The sequence below is a fragment of the Macaca nemestrina genome, chromosome X (genome assembly GCF_043159975.1).
Source record: "Macaca nemestrina isolate mMacNem1 chromosome X, mMacNem.hap1, whole genome shotgun sequence".
NCBI lineage: Eukaryota > Metazoa > Chordata > Mammalia > Primates > Cercopithecidae > Macaca > Macaca nemestrina.
This window is the reverse complement of record NC_092145.1, coordinates 47212404-47227770: the sequence shown is the minus strand read 5'-3', so window position 1 is coordinate 47227770 and position 15367 is coordinate 47212404. Positions and strand designations below refer to the sequence as shown.

At 46.8% G+C, this 15367-nt stretch overlaps 1 protein-coding gene across 3 annotated transcripts in view; it reads left to right on the top strand.

The window, feature by feature from the left end:
• Positions 1-15367, top strand: part of LOC105490454 (autophagy related 4A cysteine peptidase) — a 75332-nt gene that overhangs the window by 31078 nt on the left and 28887 nt on the right. The window lies entirely within an intron of this gene.

The following is a 15367-nucleotide window of genomic DNA, read 5'->3' as shown; positions in this document are numbered from 1 at the left end:
AAAGAACAAAACCTGTTGAAGAATCAAGGTGATTCTCACCTCAGTTTGTGAAAAAGGTGCCTCAAGTCTTGAATTATATTGCCAATCAAATTTTTTTTCCATCAATACATCCAGTGTGCTACCCTTTCTGTATGATTTATCAACAAAAATGATAGCCTTTACAAAGGCGGCATCCTCTGAGCAGCACCTTGTTATCACAGAGGCATTTAGACTCTCTTTTCAAAGCTAGTCTTTTTATCCTTCCGGAAATGGCATCTATCAAAAAAGAGCAGAACTATCTTAGCAAAGGCAAAAAGAGGCAGCAATTTGGAGGTGCGGTGGCCTATGTGTTAGGGACATTCCTTACCAGTTTGTGTATGGAATCTCATTTCCCCATAGACATTTCCAAATGCATTTCAGTCAGCAGACAGCAGGCAGCAATTTATCCCTAAGTGAACGCAACAAGAAAAATACACTTAAAAAGGGAATAAGCTTTTCAAAAGCACCACTTTAAAGGAAACACAGAAATAGCCCAATTTTGCATTACATTTGTCAGTGGGATTACCATTATGTCAGTAGGATGAATTAACTGAAATCTCTAAGAAATGTCATATTTTGTGGGGCCAAATTATCTATGGCCTGATTAGTTTTTCTAGCTGAAAACCAGAGTCTTATCACTTAACAATTGTCCCTTGCTAACCAGACTGGTTACTTTGCTAACTTGCCCTGAAATTTATCAGGTGTAGCCTCCTCTGCTCCACCACCTCTAACACCAGTCAGTTAAATAGAATTCCATAAAGTCCTCTCTAGCTGAATGATAACTCTTTGGTTAAGATTCTCTAATGTAAGTTTGAAAATCACACTGTTGTCTTAGGAAGTCAAAGTTTATACCAGTTTGTAGAGAAATCATTCATGTCTTTTGCATTATTTGACAACCTAGCATTGCTAGGATGTGACTTGCTGAGTAAATTCAAGAAAACTTGCTGTTTTGATTGTGAAAATCCACTTGAAATGCTAAGAATTTTTGCCCAATCTTCTGTTTTCTAAGTTCTTGGCTGTCAGAAAAGCAGGTCACAGGTTGGAAGACAAATGAACATGGGTCAGAGCCTGTGCACAGATGAGCAGAGGCTGGGGACTAACAGGGGAGTAAGTGAACCCAGGAGGAAGGGGATGAAAGCGTGTTGCAGGCTGGGCCAGAGCCTTGGTCTTCTGGCTGTCTTCCTGCTGTCCCAGGCCCTGCTAATTAACTTGCCATCTACCATGCCTGTCTTCAAAAGCCCTGTGCAGGCTTACTTTTCCTTCACTGTTTTTTAACCCCTTTCTTCAAATCCACTGAGTCCAACAGATTCTGGTTAGACCAAGCTTATTATCTCCCTACCCACCCCCATGGTTTTCTGCCACCATTTCATCACCAACACTTGAAAACTGCAAGTTATTTTTGACTCTCTTTCTCTCACTCTCCCCTGCCCCACCCTACACTCAGTTGCTTGCCAAGTCCTTTTGGTGTTCCCTCAATTAGAAATTTCCTCCCTTCCCCCTTACCACTTATATCTTATTTCCATTAAGGCTCAGCTCTGATGCTGCAACCTTTTCTAGGTTGTAGAAAGCCTATTCACCCCCAGTTGGAATTAATTACTGTATTTATTTCCTTTTCTTTCCCTGTCTTCCACATCACTTTCCTTTCACTTATTGCACTTCTGTTAGTTGTTTCCAGACCTAGCCTCTCCACTAGATTAAAAAGCTTTTGGAGGGTGGAGACTGTATCTCACTGATGTTTTACCCTTTATACTTAACACATAGTAGGTACTCTGTAAAGTTTATGGAATGAAATATGAATGAATACGCAGCTGTTACCATACCTATCCCCCGTGGATGTTGTCTCAAGTTTTTCAAGATGTGATTTGACATATGCATTGCTGAGAAGGTTGTTTTAGCACCAGCAGTGTCCTGGCATGCTGTTAGAATTGAAAGACCTACAAGGAGGTTATCCTATATCTCACACCCCTCCTGGCCCTGAGATTCTATGGCCTTTTAATTTCACTTTAGAGAGTTTGTGGTGCTTCTTTCTTTGGCACAAGCTCCACAGAATCTAGGATGAATTGACTGAAATTCATGTCATGAGGTATAAGTGTTTTTGTTAAACCCTGTCAGAAAATTTGTTTTTCAAAGTGATTTTCTCATTTACTTGCAGTTTTCCAAAATAACCCTTAGAAATGTAGTCAATTGCCAGAAACCATATTATTAAAGTAAGACATTAGCAAAAATGGCAGAGTAAGAACCTCTGAAAATTCTCTCCATAATAGCAATGAAAAAACTGGCAGAAATAGAATCAACTTTTTCAGAACTCTAGAAATGAACTAAAGGCTTGTGGCAATCCAGGGAACATTTATTCAAGAAAAATGGCTGCATGTTGATAAGACCAGTGAGCTTTGTGGCATTAGTATTTTCATTCACCGAATTCCCATCCCTTTCTCCTTGGCTCTGCAGTAGCCTTCAAAATCAATAGCCTTCATGCACAGGGAAAACCATCAGCCTGGCAGCCATCAGAGGAGACAGAATAGAGTTGAGACTCCTTTAGAGCCTCATTTCTAGAGAATTGTCATTATTTGATCCATCTGGAGTTCTGCCAGAAGGCCCCCACTTGTAAGACTGTATTTATTTGGCCTGACACAGAGCTACAGAAAGCCTTTTCCCCAGGACCTTTCTTTTGGAAAATGATTAGAGGCAATCAATTAACTTCTCAGCTGCCTGAAACAATGGATAATATTTCCAGCTAACCACAAAGCTTTGAAGAAAAAGCTGGGGAATGAGATTCCTTGGGGCTTTGGAAAGCTTGGGCATATTCCTGGGAATCTACGAGATTACATGCATGCATAGGGCTGTGCACATGCTCAGGAAAGCCCTCAGTAGGTCCTAAGCTCTCACTCTGGCTGATCTTGAGCTCGGCATAAGCAGAAAGTGAAGACAAAGGCAGAAGACACCGTGTGGCTGAGTGTTGAAGACAGGCCCCAACATGTACACAGAGTCCCTTGGCCAAAACTGGGAGGCTTTTTGGTTCCAGGAATTTAAGGAAATCTTTGTCTAATTATGAGCTGGCCACTAAACTAACCCAGCAGAGACTTCAGTACAATAATTATTATTAAAGTACAGTGGAACAGGGTGAAGCCTGTTGTCCCTGAGACCTTGTAGAAACTAATTCTTGATCCACCAAGTTATAGATTTGTAGCTCTGCCTGTATAGTCCCTATCTCTTTAAACAGACTGAAAAGGTAGGGAACTCATATCAGCCTGAATTGGTGGGTTCCTGGTCTCACTGACTTCAAGAATGAAGCCATGGACCCTCGCGGTGAGTGTTACAGTTCTTAAAGATGGTGTGTCTGGAGTTTGTTCCTTCTGATGTTTGGACGTGTTCGGAGTTTCTTCCTCCTGGTGGGTTCGTGGTCTCGCTGGCCTCAGGAGTGAAGCTGCAGACCTTCGCGATGAGTGTTACAGCTCTTAAGGTGGCACGTCTGGAGTTGTTCATTTCTCCTGGTGGGTTTGTAGTCTCGCTGGCCTCAGGAGTGAAGCTGCAGACCTTCGTGGTGAGTGTTACAGCTCATAAAGGTGACGTGGACCCAAAGAGTGAACAGGAGCAAGATTTATTGCAAAGAGCAAAAGAACAAAGCTTCCACAATGTGGAAGGGAGCCGAGCGGGTTGCTGCTGCTGGCTCGGGCAGCCTGCTTTTATTCCCTTATCTGGCCCCACCCACATCCTGCTGATTAGTCCATTTTACAGAGAGCTGATTGGTCTGTTTTGACAGGGTGCTGATTGGTGCATTCACAATCCCTGAGCTAGACACAGAGCACTGACTGGTGCATTCACGGTCCTCCAGCCAGACACGAAAGTTCTCCAAGTCCTCACCAGATTAACTAGACATAGAGCACCCACCAGTGCCTCTACAAACCTTGAGCCAGACACAGAGCACCACTTGGTGAGTTCACAAACCCCGAGCTAGACACAGAGCGCCGATCAGTGCATCTACAATCACCCAGTCAGACACAAAGGCTCTCCAAGTCCCCACCAGACCCAGGAGTCCAGCTGGCTTCACCCAGTGGACTCTGCACCAGGGCCGCAGGCAGAGCTGCTCGCCAGTCCCACGCTGTGCGCCCACACTCCTCAGCCCCTGGGTGGTTGATGGGACCCGGCGCTGCGGAGCAGGGGGCGGCGCTCATTGGGGAGGCTTGGGCTGCACAGGAGCCCATGGGGGGGGGGGGGGGAGGAGACTCTGGCATGGCGGGCTGCGGGTCCGAGCCCTGCCCCATGGGGAGGCAGCTGAGGCCCCGCGAGAATTGAAGCACAGCGGCAGTGGGCCGGCACTGCTGGGGGATTCGGTGCACCCCCCCCGGCCCGCCGTAGCCTCTGGCCAGGGCGCCAAGCCCCTCACTGCACAGGGTCGGCAATGCCAGCCAGCCGCTCTGAGTGTGGGGCCCACCGAGCCCATGCCCACCCGGAACTCGCGCTGGCCCGCGAACACGTTGCGCAGCCTCGGTTACCACCCGCGCCTCTCCCCTCATGCCTCCCGGCAAGCAGAGAGAGCCATCTCTGGCCTCAGCCAGCCCAGAGAGGTGCTGCCACAGTGCAGCAGTGGGCCGAAGGGCTCCTCAAGCGCAGCCAGAGTGGGTGCTGAGGCTGAGTAGGCGCCGAGAGCAAGCGAGGGCCGCTAGCATGCCCTCACCTCTCAATCCCCCTTCTAAACAGGATACCCCAACTGCTGTTGGGAATTTGGCCGATGACTGCTCTAGCTACCTCCTGCTGGATAGGGGTGATAAAGGGGCCCTGTGGTTGTAGTGTCCTCCAGAGGGGAGCTCTATAGACCAGTGAGAGTGCCAGCGGGTCGGTTGAGGGGTCCTCGGTAGAAGTTGTTAGTTAAGCTCATTTGGGGTTCCATTTGTAAGACCATCTGTAGCTTGATGGCCTTGATTCTGGAGAAAACAAATATGACAAGAAGGTTAAAGATACAGGGCCCAAAGGTGAGTAACAGCAAGATGGCTGCCACGGGACCTAGAAAGGGGAGAAGCCATGTTGCCCAACTCCAGAGGTTGGTGTAAGAATTTGAAAGGCGTTGTCTGATTTCAGAAGCCTTTTCCTGTAAATGCCGGGAGGCATCTCATACTATCCCTGACTGGTTAGTGTAAAAACAACACTCTTTCCCCTAAGAAAGTGCAGAGTCCTCCTTTCTCAGCAGTCAGGAGGTCTAGGCCTAGGCAGTTTTGGAGAGTCACTGCTGCTAAAGAGTCTATTTGGGATTGTAAAGTAAGGATAGATTTTGTTATTTCTTGCAAACTGTCTGAGAAATCCTTTGAGAGTGCGTGGTAGGATAATCAAGTAGATAAACCGGCTATTCCGGTTCCTGTAGCAGTAGCCATTCCTAACCCTATAAATAGGGGTATTACTTGTGTGACTGCAATGACAGACCTGAGCTTTGAGGGGTACTGATAAGGTCTGATTTCCTGGGGCAATATTAATGTTGGGACTTAGAAAGACTAAGGTGCAGGTGCCTGTCCAGTTAGTGGGGAGGCAGATATAGGCCAACATTCCACATAAGAAGAATGTACCTTGGCTGGGTAGACAGAAATTTACCCTGGCTTTTAAAGGAATAGGACACACTGTTTTTTCTTTACTGCTTCCATCTCTCTCTCTTTCTCTTTGACTTCTTTGTCTCTCTCTCTTTGACTCCCTCTTTGTCTCTGTTTCTTCCTCTCTCTCTCTCTGACTTTCTGTCTCTTTCTCTCTTTCCTTTCTGCTGGTGTTTCCCTGTCTCTGCCAGCCACTTATGCTACTGTTCTCCCCTATCCTTTCTCTTTTTGATGGCTTTGGCAGTGTAAGACTGCCACCTCCTTGGGTTTTTGCACTGTGTGCAATGACTCCATAATTTCCTTGTGGTATTTAATGGGAGTTCCCCCAGAGGTTAGGAACTCCCTTTCTTTCCATATTGCAGCATGGACATGTAGGATTAGATAAGTGTACTTGCTATCTGTATACACATTTATTCTTTTTCCCTTTCCCAGTTCTAAGACTCGGGTAAGTGCTACTAGTTCTGCTAACTGGGCGCTGGTCCCTGGGGGAAGAGGCTTACTTTCAAGTATGGTTACATCACTAACTGTGGCATAACTTGCCCTTTGTATCCCCTTCTCCACAAATGAACTTCCATCAGTATATAGGTTAAGGTCAGGATTAGCTAAGGGGATTTCTAAGAGATCATCTCAGGCGGCATAAGTCTGGACTATAATTTGTTGGCAGTCATGCTCGATTGGTTCCCCATCCTCTGGGAGAAAAGTGGCAGGGTTGATGGCCACACACGAAAGTATTTGAAGCACCGGTCCCTCAAGGAGTAGCACCTGGTATCTAAGTAGGCGGTTGTCTGACAGCCATAAACTTCCTTTGGCACCTAATATGCCATTTATATCATGAGTAGTCCAGACAGTGAGATCCTTTCCTTGTATTATCTTGATAGCCTCTGACACTAAGACGGCCACTGCCTCAACTATCCATCAACAGTGAGGCCAGCCTTTTGCTACTACATCAATTTCCTTACTGAGGTATGCCACTGGTTGTGGGGTTGTCCCATCAGTCTGAGTAAGGACTCCAAGAGCTATCCCTGCTCTCTCTGTGACGTATAAAGAGAAGTTTTGTCCTGTGGGAAGGCTTAAAGCTGGAGCCTGCTTTAAAGTTTTGAAGGCTGTTTCTGCCTCTGGTTCCCATTCTACTGGATGAGTATTTGCCCTCTGGGTTTTCCTTGATTAGAGTATAGAGGGGCCTGGCTATCTCACTGTATCTGGGGATCCATAGTCGGCAAAAGCAGGGGATTCCAGGGAACCCCTGCAACTGTCTTAATGTCTTAGGGTGAGGATAAGCCGTATAGGCTGTATTCTTTCCTTGCTGAGGGCCCTGGTCCCTCTGGCTAAGATTAGTCCTAGGTATTTGACCTGCTGTAGGCAAAGCTGGACCTTCGACCTAGACACCTTGTACCCTTGATTAGCTAGAAAGTTCAAGAGATCTAGGGTAGCCTGCTGACAAGGCTTCCGAACTGGTAGCCAAAAGGAAATCATCCACATACTGAAGGACCAGAGTGCCTGGATTTGAGAAGTGGCCTAGATCTTGGGCCAGTGCCTGACCAAACAGGTGAGGGTTATCCCTAAACCGTTGGGGCAAGACTGTCCACATAAGTTGGGACGTGTGGTCTGTGGGATCCTCAAAGGCAAAGAGAAACTGGGAGTCAGAGTACAGAGAAATACAGAATAAGGCATCCTTGAGGTCCGGAACTGTGAACCATTCTGCTCCGGAACTGTGAACCATTCTGCTTCCTCTGGTATTTGAGAGAGCAGGACATAGGGGTTGGGTACAACTGGATATAGAGGAATTACTGCCTCATTTATGAGTCTAAGATCTTGCACTAGTCTCCACTGACCGTTCGGTTTTTGTACTCCTAGAATTGGGGTGTTGCAGGGACTGCTGCATTTCCTTACTCAGCCTTGAGCTTTTAAATGTTTAACAATGTCCTGTAATCCTTTATGAGCTTCAGGTCTTAAGGGATACTGCCTTTGATAAGGAAAAGTGGTAGGATCTTTTAGCCTGATTTGGACTGGGCGGGCATTTTTTGCCCTTCCAAATTGTCCTTCCAATGCCCCGACTTCAGGGTTGATTCCCTCCTCAAGTAGGGGACAACAAATGGGTAACTTGTTCCCTATATTCATGTAGATAATAGCTCCAGGTTTGGCTAATGTATCCCTCCCTAATAACGGTGTGGGACTTTCAGGCATAACAAGAAAGGCATGTGAAAAGAGCAAAGTCTCCCAGTTACAACTGAGGAGGTGGGAGAAATACCTGGTTACAGGCTGTCCCAGGATTCCTCGGATGGTAACAGACCTTGAGGAAGTCGTCCAGGACAGGAGATTAACACTGAGAAGCTTGCACCAGTGTCCAGGAGGAAGTCTATTTCCTGGCCCTCAATGTTTAAACGTACCCGGGGCTCTGTGAGGGTGATGACATGAGCTGGCGCTTTCCCCGGGCACCCTCAGTCCTGTTGTTGGATCATCTGGTTGGGGGCTTCTGACCCAGAGAACCTTCGTCCTCTGGGGCAGTGCACCTTCCAGTGATTGCCTCAGCATAGTGGACACGGATGAGGGGGCAGCTTATTTCTCATTGGACAGCCTTTTTTTAAAGTGTCCTAGTAAACCACACTGATAACAAGCCCTACTGGGTGATTGGCCTGCTCCATTTTCTGTCCTCTCTGAACCACCAAGGTCTGTCTGTCTGAGAGCCATGACTAAGGCTGTGGCCTTTCTCTGATCTCGCTTTTCCTTTTGTGCCTGTTCCTCTTGGTCCCTATTATAGAACACCGAGGTTGCCAGGTTCAATAATGCCTCCAAATTTTGTTCAGGACCCAGGGCTTGCTTTTGGAGCTTTCTCCTGATATCTGCAGCTGATTGGGTAATAAACTTATCTTTTAGAATCAGTTGACCCTCAAATGATTCGGGTGACAGGGAGTATACTTTTTTTAAGGCCTCCCGTAGCTGCTCGAGGAAGGCAGAAAGATTTTCTTCCTTTCCATGAGTTATGGTAGACATCATTGAATAACTCATGGGCTTTTTTCTAATTCTCCTTAGTCTTTCTAGAACACAGGTCAACAGATGTTTACGACTCCAGTCCCCATAATCTGAGTCAAGGTCCCAATGGGGATCCATACTGGGGATGTCTTGCTGACTGGTAGGGAATTTGTCCCTTTCTTCGGCTGTCATTCTGTCATTTACTTGACTAAGATACCAGGTATCTCCAAAGTCTCAGGCTGCAGCTAAAGGTGCATTATTTTCATTAAAGGCCAGGGTTTGATATAACAGTAGCATGACATCTCTCCAAGTGAGGTCGAAGGTTTGCCCTAGACCCTGTGGGACATCTTTGTACCTATCAGGATCATCTGAAAACTTCCCCAGGTCTGCCCTGATCTGCTTTAAATCAGAGAGGGAGAAAGGGACAGGTACCCGGGTTGGGCCAAATTCCCCTCCCCCTACAGCTTGAAGGGGACATAACTGATAGCCGGCGGGAGGGGGGGGGGAAGTTTTGTGGTCCTTTGGCGATTTCTTTGCTTATTTCCTTCTGGGCAGGGGAGATTAGAGGAGGATTATCATTAATAGGAAGGGGAGCTATAGGGAGGCTAAGATATGGGGGTAAGCTGAGAGGTCCTCCTGTGGGATGTAAATTGTAAGCTTTGCATAGTTGTGTATTCTCCCTCAATGAAAAGAAAGCTTGGACATAAGGTATTTCACTCCATTTGCCTTCCCTCTTACAGAAAAGGTCAAGTTGCAGTATATTATTGTAATTTGTACTTCCCTCAGGTGGCCATTTTTCCCTATCAGAGAGAAAATATTGGGGCCAAGCCATAGTGCAGAAAAAAATGAGTTGCCTCTTTTTCAGGGTTTGCAGGTCAAAGTGGTCCCAATGACTTAGGATACATTTCAAGGGTAAGCCTGTTGATGCCTGAGTATTTCCCATCTGAAAGACAAAACTGCCCACAGTTTTGGTTTGTTTTGTTTCTCCCCCGCCCAAGAACCCACAATGGTCCCTGGACCCTGCTGATTGGAATAGTTGTGCTCACTGACGCAGCAGCAGAAGCAACCCCTGCCTAAGAACCTGCAATGGTCCCTGGACCCTGCTGATCAGAATAGTTGCGCTCACCAACGCAGCAGCAGAAACACTAGTTTTCCTCCCAGACCACATGGGGGACCGAGGAAGGTCGGATTTAGTGGCCCTTACTGATGCATTCTTGAAAACCTGCACCCTTGCCTGTCCTTCTAGACCACAAGGAGGACCAAGAAGAATCAGATTTAGTGGCCCTTACTGACGCATTCTCGAAAATCTGTTAGAGTCCTAAGCATTCTCCTGTTAGTACTGGGACTTTACCCATGTCCTATAAAGATGTTATGCCCCAAAAATGAAGTGGAGGGCCATACCCTGAAGGAAGGAAGGGATCTCCAGGGTTGGAATAGTGACACCGTTTGTCCTCACTTATATGAATAGGAAGGATACAATTTCTGAGGCTCCCCATATCCTAGCTTCACGAATAGATTTTGTTAGGCCAGCTTGTCTGAGGAAGGATCCTAAAATTCCAGATAGTCCCCCCTACGATGGGGCTTTGGGCAAAAATTATGTCTTTCTGATTGGTGAGCCACGGTGCCTAAAGAAGGTAACAGAGTCTTGGAGTTTATACTAGAAGTCATTCTTATAGGAGAAACTAGAAAAGCACCAGAGACAGGGAGCGATTTTTAGAAGCAGGACTAACCTCAGAGAAGAGAGGAGAGAGGAAGTTTGTCTGGCAGGCATTAAGACCCAGGGGGCAAGGTCAGGATAGATAGGATAGATGGGCAAGTCTCGCTTGGGTGACACGCCTTTGAGAGTTCTGCTCATGGCTGCAGGGTCAACCAACTTGTTGTCGGGACCCCGGAGCTACATGGCTTTCCTCTCTGTCAACCCTCGGCTCAGCCCAGAGGTACAGGAAAAGCAGAAGCTGGTTCTAGGCAAACCAACGCTCCCAACTCCGAAGAGTCGGGGGTTGTTAGAGAGCCCTTTCCCAGAAAGCCTGACACCCATGTCTTTACCTCGGCAGCCACGCTAGTTGTTTTTAACTGGCCGACAGGTGCCTGGTGTTTAGCCCCAGAATTCTAAGGAAAAACAGGACAGAACAGCAAGTGAAAGGAGTCCGATGGTACTCACTGCTTGGCAATAGGTGATAGTCTCACCGCTTGGCAGTAGTCTCACTGCTTGGCAATAGGTGATAGTCTCACCACTTGGCGATAGGCGATAGTCCCTTCATGGTCGCCAAAATGTGTCTGCAATTGGTGGATTCTTGGTCTCACTGACTTCAAGAATGAAGCTGTGGACCATCGCGGTGAGTTCTTAAAGATGGTGTGTCTGGAGTTTGTTCCTTCTGATGTTTGGACGTGGTTCAGAGTTTCTTCCTTCTGGTGGGTTCGTGGTCTCGCCGGCCTCAGGAGTGAAGCTGCAGACCTTCACGATGAGTGTTACAGCTTTTAAGGTGGCACATCTGGAGTTGTTCGTTCCTTCCGTCGGGAGTTGTTCATTTCTCGTGGTGGGTTTGTAGTCTCACTGGCCTCAGGAGTGAAGCTGCAGACCTTCGTGGTGAGTGTTACAGCTCATAAAGGTGACGTGGACCCAAAGAGTGAGCAGGAGCAAGATTTATTGCAAAGAGCAAAAGAACAAAGCTTCCACAATGTGGAAGGGGACCCAAGCAGGTTGCTGCTGCTGGCTCGGGCAGCCTGCTTTTATTCCCTTATCTGGCCCCACCCACATCCTTCTGATTGATCCATTTTACAGAGAGCTGATTGGTCTGTTTTGACAGGGTGCCAATTGGCGCGTTCACAATCCCTGAGCTAGACACAGAGCACGGACTGGTGCATTCACAGTCCTCCAGCCAGACACAAAAGTTCTCCAAGTCCTCACCAGATTAACTAGACACAGAACACCCACCAGTGTGTCTATAAACCTTAAGCCAGACACAGAGCGCCCATCGGTGAGTTCACAAACCCCGAGCTAAACACAGAGCGCCGATCGGTGCATCTACAATCCCCCAGTCAGACACAAAGGCTCTCCAACTCCCCACCAGACCCAGGAGCCCAGCTGGCTTCACCTAGTGGACTCCACACCAGGGCCGCAGGCGGAGCTGCTCGCCAGTCCCAAGCCATGTACCCGCACTTCTCAGCCCTTCTGGGCGGTCAATGGGACTGGTCCCTGCAGAGAAGGGGGCATTACTCGTCAGGGAGGCTTAGGCCACATAGGAGCCCACAGTGGTGGGGAGGCTCAGGCATGGCTGGCTGCAGGTCCTGAGCCCTGCCCCGCGGGGAGGCAGCTAAGGCTCAGCAAGAATTCGAGCACAGCCAGCAGGCCTGTGCTGCCGGGGACCCGGCACACCCCCCCAGCAGCTGCCAGCCAGGGCGCCAAGCCGCTCACTGCCCGGGCCGGCAGCACTGACTGGCCACTCCAAGTGTGAGGCCCACCGAGCCCATGCCAACCCGGAACTTGCGCTGGCCCACAAGTGCCTTGCACGGCCTCGGTTCCCACCCGTGCCTCTCCCCCACACCTCCTCGCAAGCAGAGGGAGCTGGCTCCAGCCTCGGCCAGCCCAGAGAGGGGCTCCCACAGTGCAGCAGTGGGCCAAAGGGCTCCTCAAGCGTGGCCAGAGTGGACGCCGAGGCCGAGGAGATGCCAAGAGCAAGCGAGGGCCGCCAGCATGCTGTCACCTCTCATAGTCCCTATCTCTTTAAACAGACTGGGAAGGCAGGGAACTCATATCAGCCTGATATATGGTTTGTTTACTTTTAAAGGCAAGACAAAGGTAGTTTGTGAAAAATTTGAAATAAAACATATTGCTGTTAATCAGAAGCAATTGTACTGGAAATGATATTTTACTTCTGCACCTCATCCACTTCCCAGATTGCTTTTTCATCTGAGTTCTCCCTATGTAAGACCTGTTCCTCTTTCCTCCCTAGACCCCCATGTACATAATCTTCCCATGTCACTGCTTCTTGTTTCTGTTAATTTCATTTTCTGTTCTTTTATTTGTTCCATACATGTAGCCTTGATTCAGGGATGGCCATGGACTCACATACTGCAATCAGGGTGTCTATCTTTTAAGAGAAGAATCAAGAAGAATAGAGACTATAATGAACTTCTTGCTGGCCTAGCTAGGCCTGAGAGGGGGTGAAGTGCAAGAGTCAAATTCTTTGGCTGCCATTTTTATCAGAGCCATCCCAAATGAAGCAGGGCAGTTGTCACAGGCTTCAAAGGGCTTTACTAATTTGACCAGATAACTGGCCAGTGACTCACTGAGACAGGGTTGGCGATAGAGAAATGGTATTTCTTTGGCTAGTACTATAAAAAGACCCAAGGCTTATATGCATACATGCTGTACATTCATCCAATGCCACCCATCCTCACCCCTACGAAGGCAATGCCAGAGAGGTTACCCTTTTCCTACAGTCTACTCAAGTTACTTATTTTCTGATTTTTTCTCTCTTTTTAGGCTACACTAGATGTTCATTTAAAATGGATTTCTTCTGCCTGTGAGGCTTAGAGGGTAGGGTGGGGTGGTACACAGTGTGATTTGCCCTGCCTCAGTCCACCACCTCCTGGGGATGGCCTGACCTGGATAATCATTTTTAGCCTGGTATTTCCTGGGCATGGGCCAGGGGCTGAGGCCAGCAGCAGAGAGGCTAAGATGGCACAGGCTCCCTGTCAGATTTGGTAGTGATGAATTTTCACTGGGGAACAAAATGGCTGTTTCTAACTTCTTTAAATTTGAAACACTGCAGAGACTATCATCTTAGTAATTAAAATATATTGAGGAGAAAGGCTACTTAAATCCCTGAATGATTGGAATTCCGTAAGATATTTTAAGAAAGGTAATATCCCTGGTTAACAGTTTTTTGTTTGTTTGGTTGGTTTTTTTGAGACGGAATCTTGCTGTGTCACCAGGCTGGAGTGCAGTGACGCAATCTCGGTTCACTGCAACCTCGGCCTCCTGGGTTCAAGCAATTCTCCTGCTTTAGCCTCCCGAGTAGCTGGGACTACAGGCACGCACCACCATGCCCAGTTAATTTCTGAATTTTTAGTAGAGACGGGGTTTCACCATGTTGGCCAGGCTGGTCTCGATCTCAGCTGTGTTTCTAAAAGTGCTTGTACAAATTATAATTTCAACTTCCAACAAAATATTTATATGATCAAAATAGACTCATTTTTTTTTTTATCAGAACAGACTCATTTATATTTAGGAGCATTTATTTCTATGAAAACAACATGCCCTTGGTTAGAAAACAAAAACAAAATAAAATAAAACAATTTATCCTTTCAAGGGATTTCTTTTAGAGAATCTCTGCAGCTACCTGTAGTTGTACAAATGGTCCCCTACTTTCTCTGTGCTCCCCTCCTCATAGGGGCTGATGAGCCCCCATGAGTTAAGAGGTGTGTGTTGAGTATCTTAGCTTTGAACTTGAAATATATTTTCTCATAGATATAGCACCATAAACTATGAAATAAACTATCAATTTAAATTTTCTAGTTACAGATTAAAATAGGTTTTGTGGGCTGGCTTGGAAATATGTTTACTATTTACAATATAATATCTCTTAAAAAATTATTATTATTTATTTTTTTAAGGAGATGGGGGTTGGCACTGAAAGTTCCAAGCTTCTAATCATGGCTTAGTCCTTCTGGTAACCAGCCTCCATCCAGAAGCCCACCAAGAGATACTTCATTAGAACAGAAGATGCTCTTATCACCCAGGAAATTCATTAGGAGCTCTATGTCAGGAACCAGGGAGAAAGGCCAAATTTCAGAACAGAAGTGAATTTGAGGAAAAGGTCTGCTAAAAGACTCAAGATTGACTTATGAAGGGGTACTATCTCAAAAGTTCTTTGTAACTAATATTCTGAGAGAGGCCAGGTGTGGTGGCTCACGCCTGTAATTCCAACACTTTGAAAGTCTGAGGTGGGAGGATTGCTTGAGGCCAGCAGTTCAAGACCACCCTGGCTAATACAGTGAAACCCCATCTCTTTTGGTACAAAAGTGAATTTGAATTTTAACTCCTCCCATATTGCATGGTCATAAGTTTGAAAAGTATGGCTTGTGAACTAGTGAGGTTTAGTTATATTTTGGGGGATACTTTATCTTCAGAGATAACCATAGTTGTGTGAGATAGGAAAATCAAACTGTTTTCTACTCTGACACTCACCACTCAATTCTTGTGATACCACATACCATGCAATTCTCCACAAGATACCAATAGTGTACCCTATAATTTAATTCAATTCTGACACTATCTGTCTGGAGTTAGAGTAAGATTCCATAGGCTGACAGCTCAGTTCCACAAGACTGCCCCACTTCAGATGCCAGTCATAAGTCCCAGCTATATGTGCTTCTGACTGACCAGCTATAAATTGGGGTTCCCATGACCCCCTCCTCGTATTCCATAATCTAGGATGACTCACTGAACTCAGGGAAACATTTTATTATGTTTACCCATTTATTATAAAGAATATCACAAAGGGTATAGATGGACAGCCAGATGGAGGAGATGCATAGGGCAAGGCATATGGAAAGGGACACAGAGCAACCATGCCCTCTTTAGGCATACCACCCCCCAGACACTTCCACATATTCAGCAACCCAGAAGTTCACCAAATCCCACAGTCCAGGGATTTTTATGAAGTCAATTTTTGACTCAGTCTCCACCCTTCCCAAAGGATGGGGGTTGGGACTGAAAGTTCCAAGCTTCTAATCATGGCTTAGTCTTTCTGGTAACCAGCCTCCATCCAGAAGCCCACCAAGAGATACTTCATTAG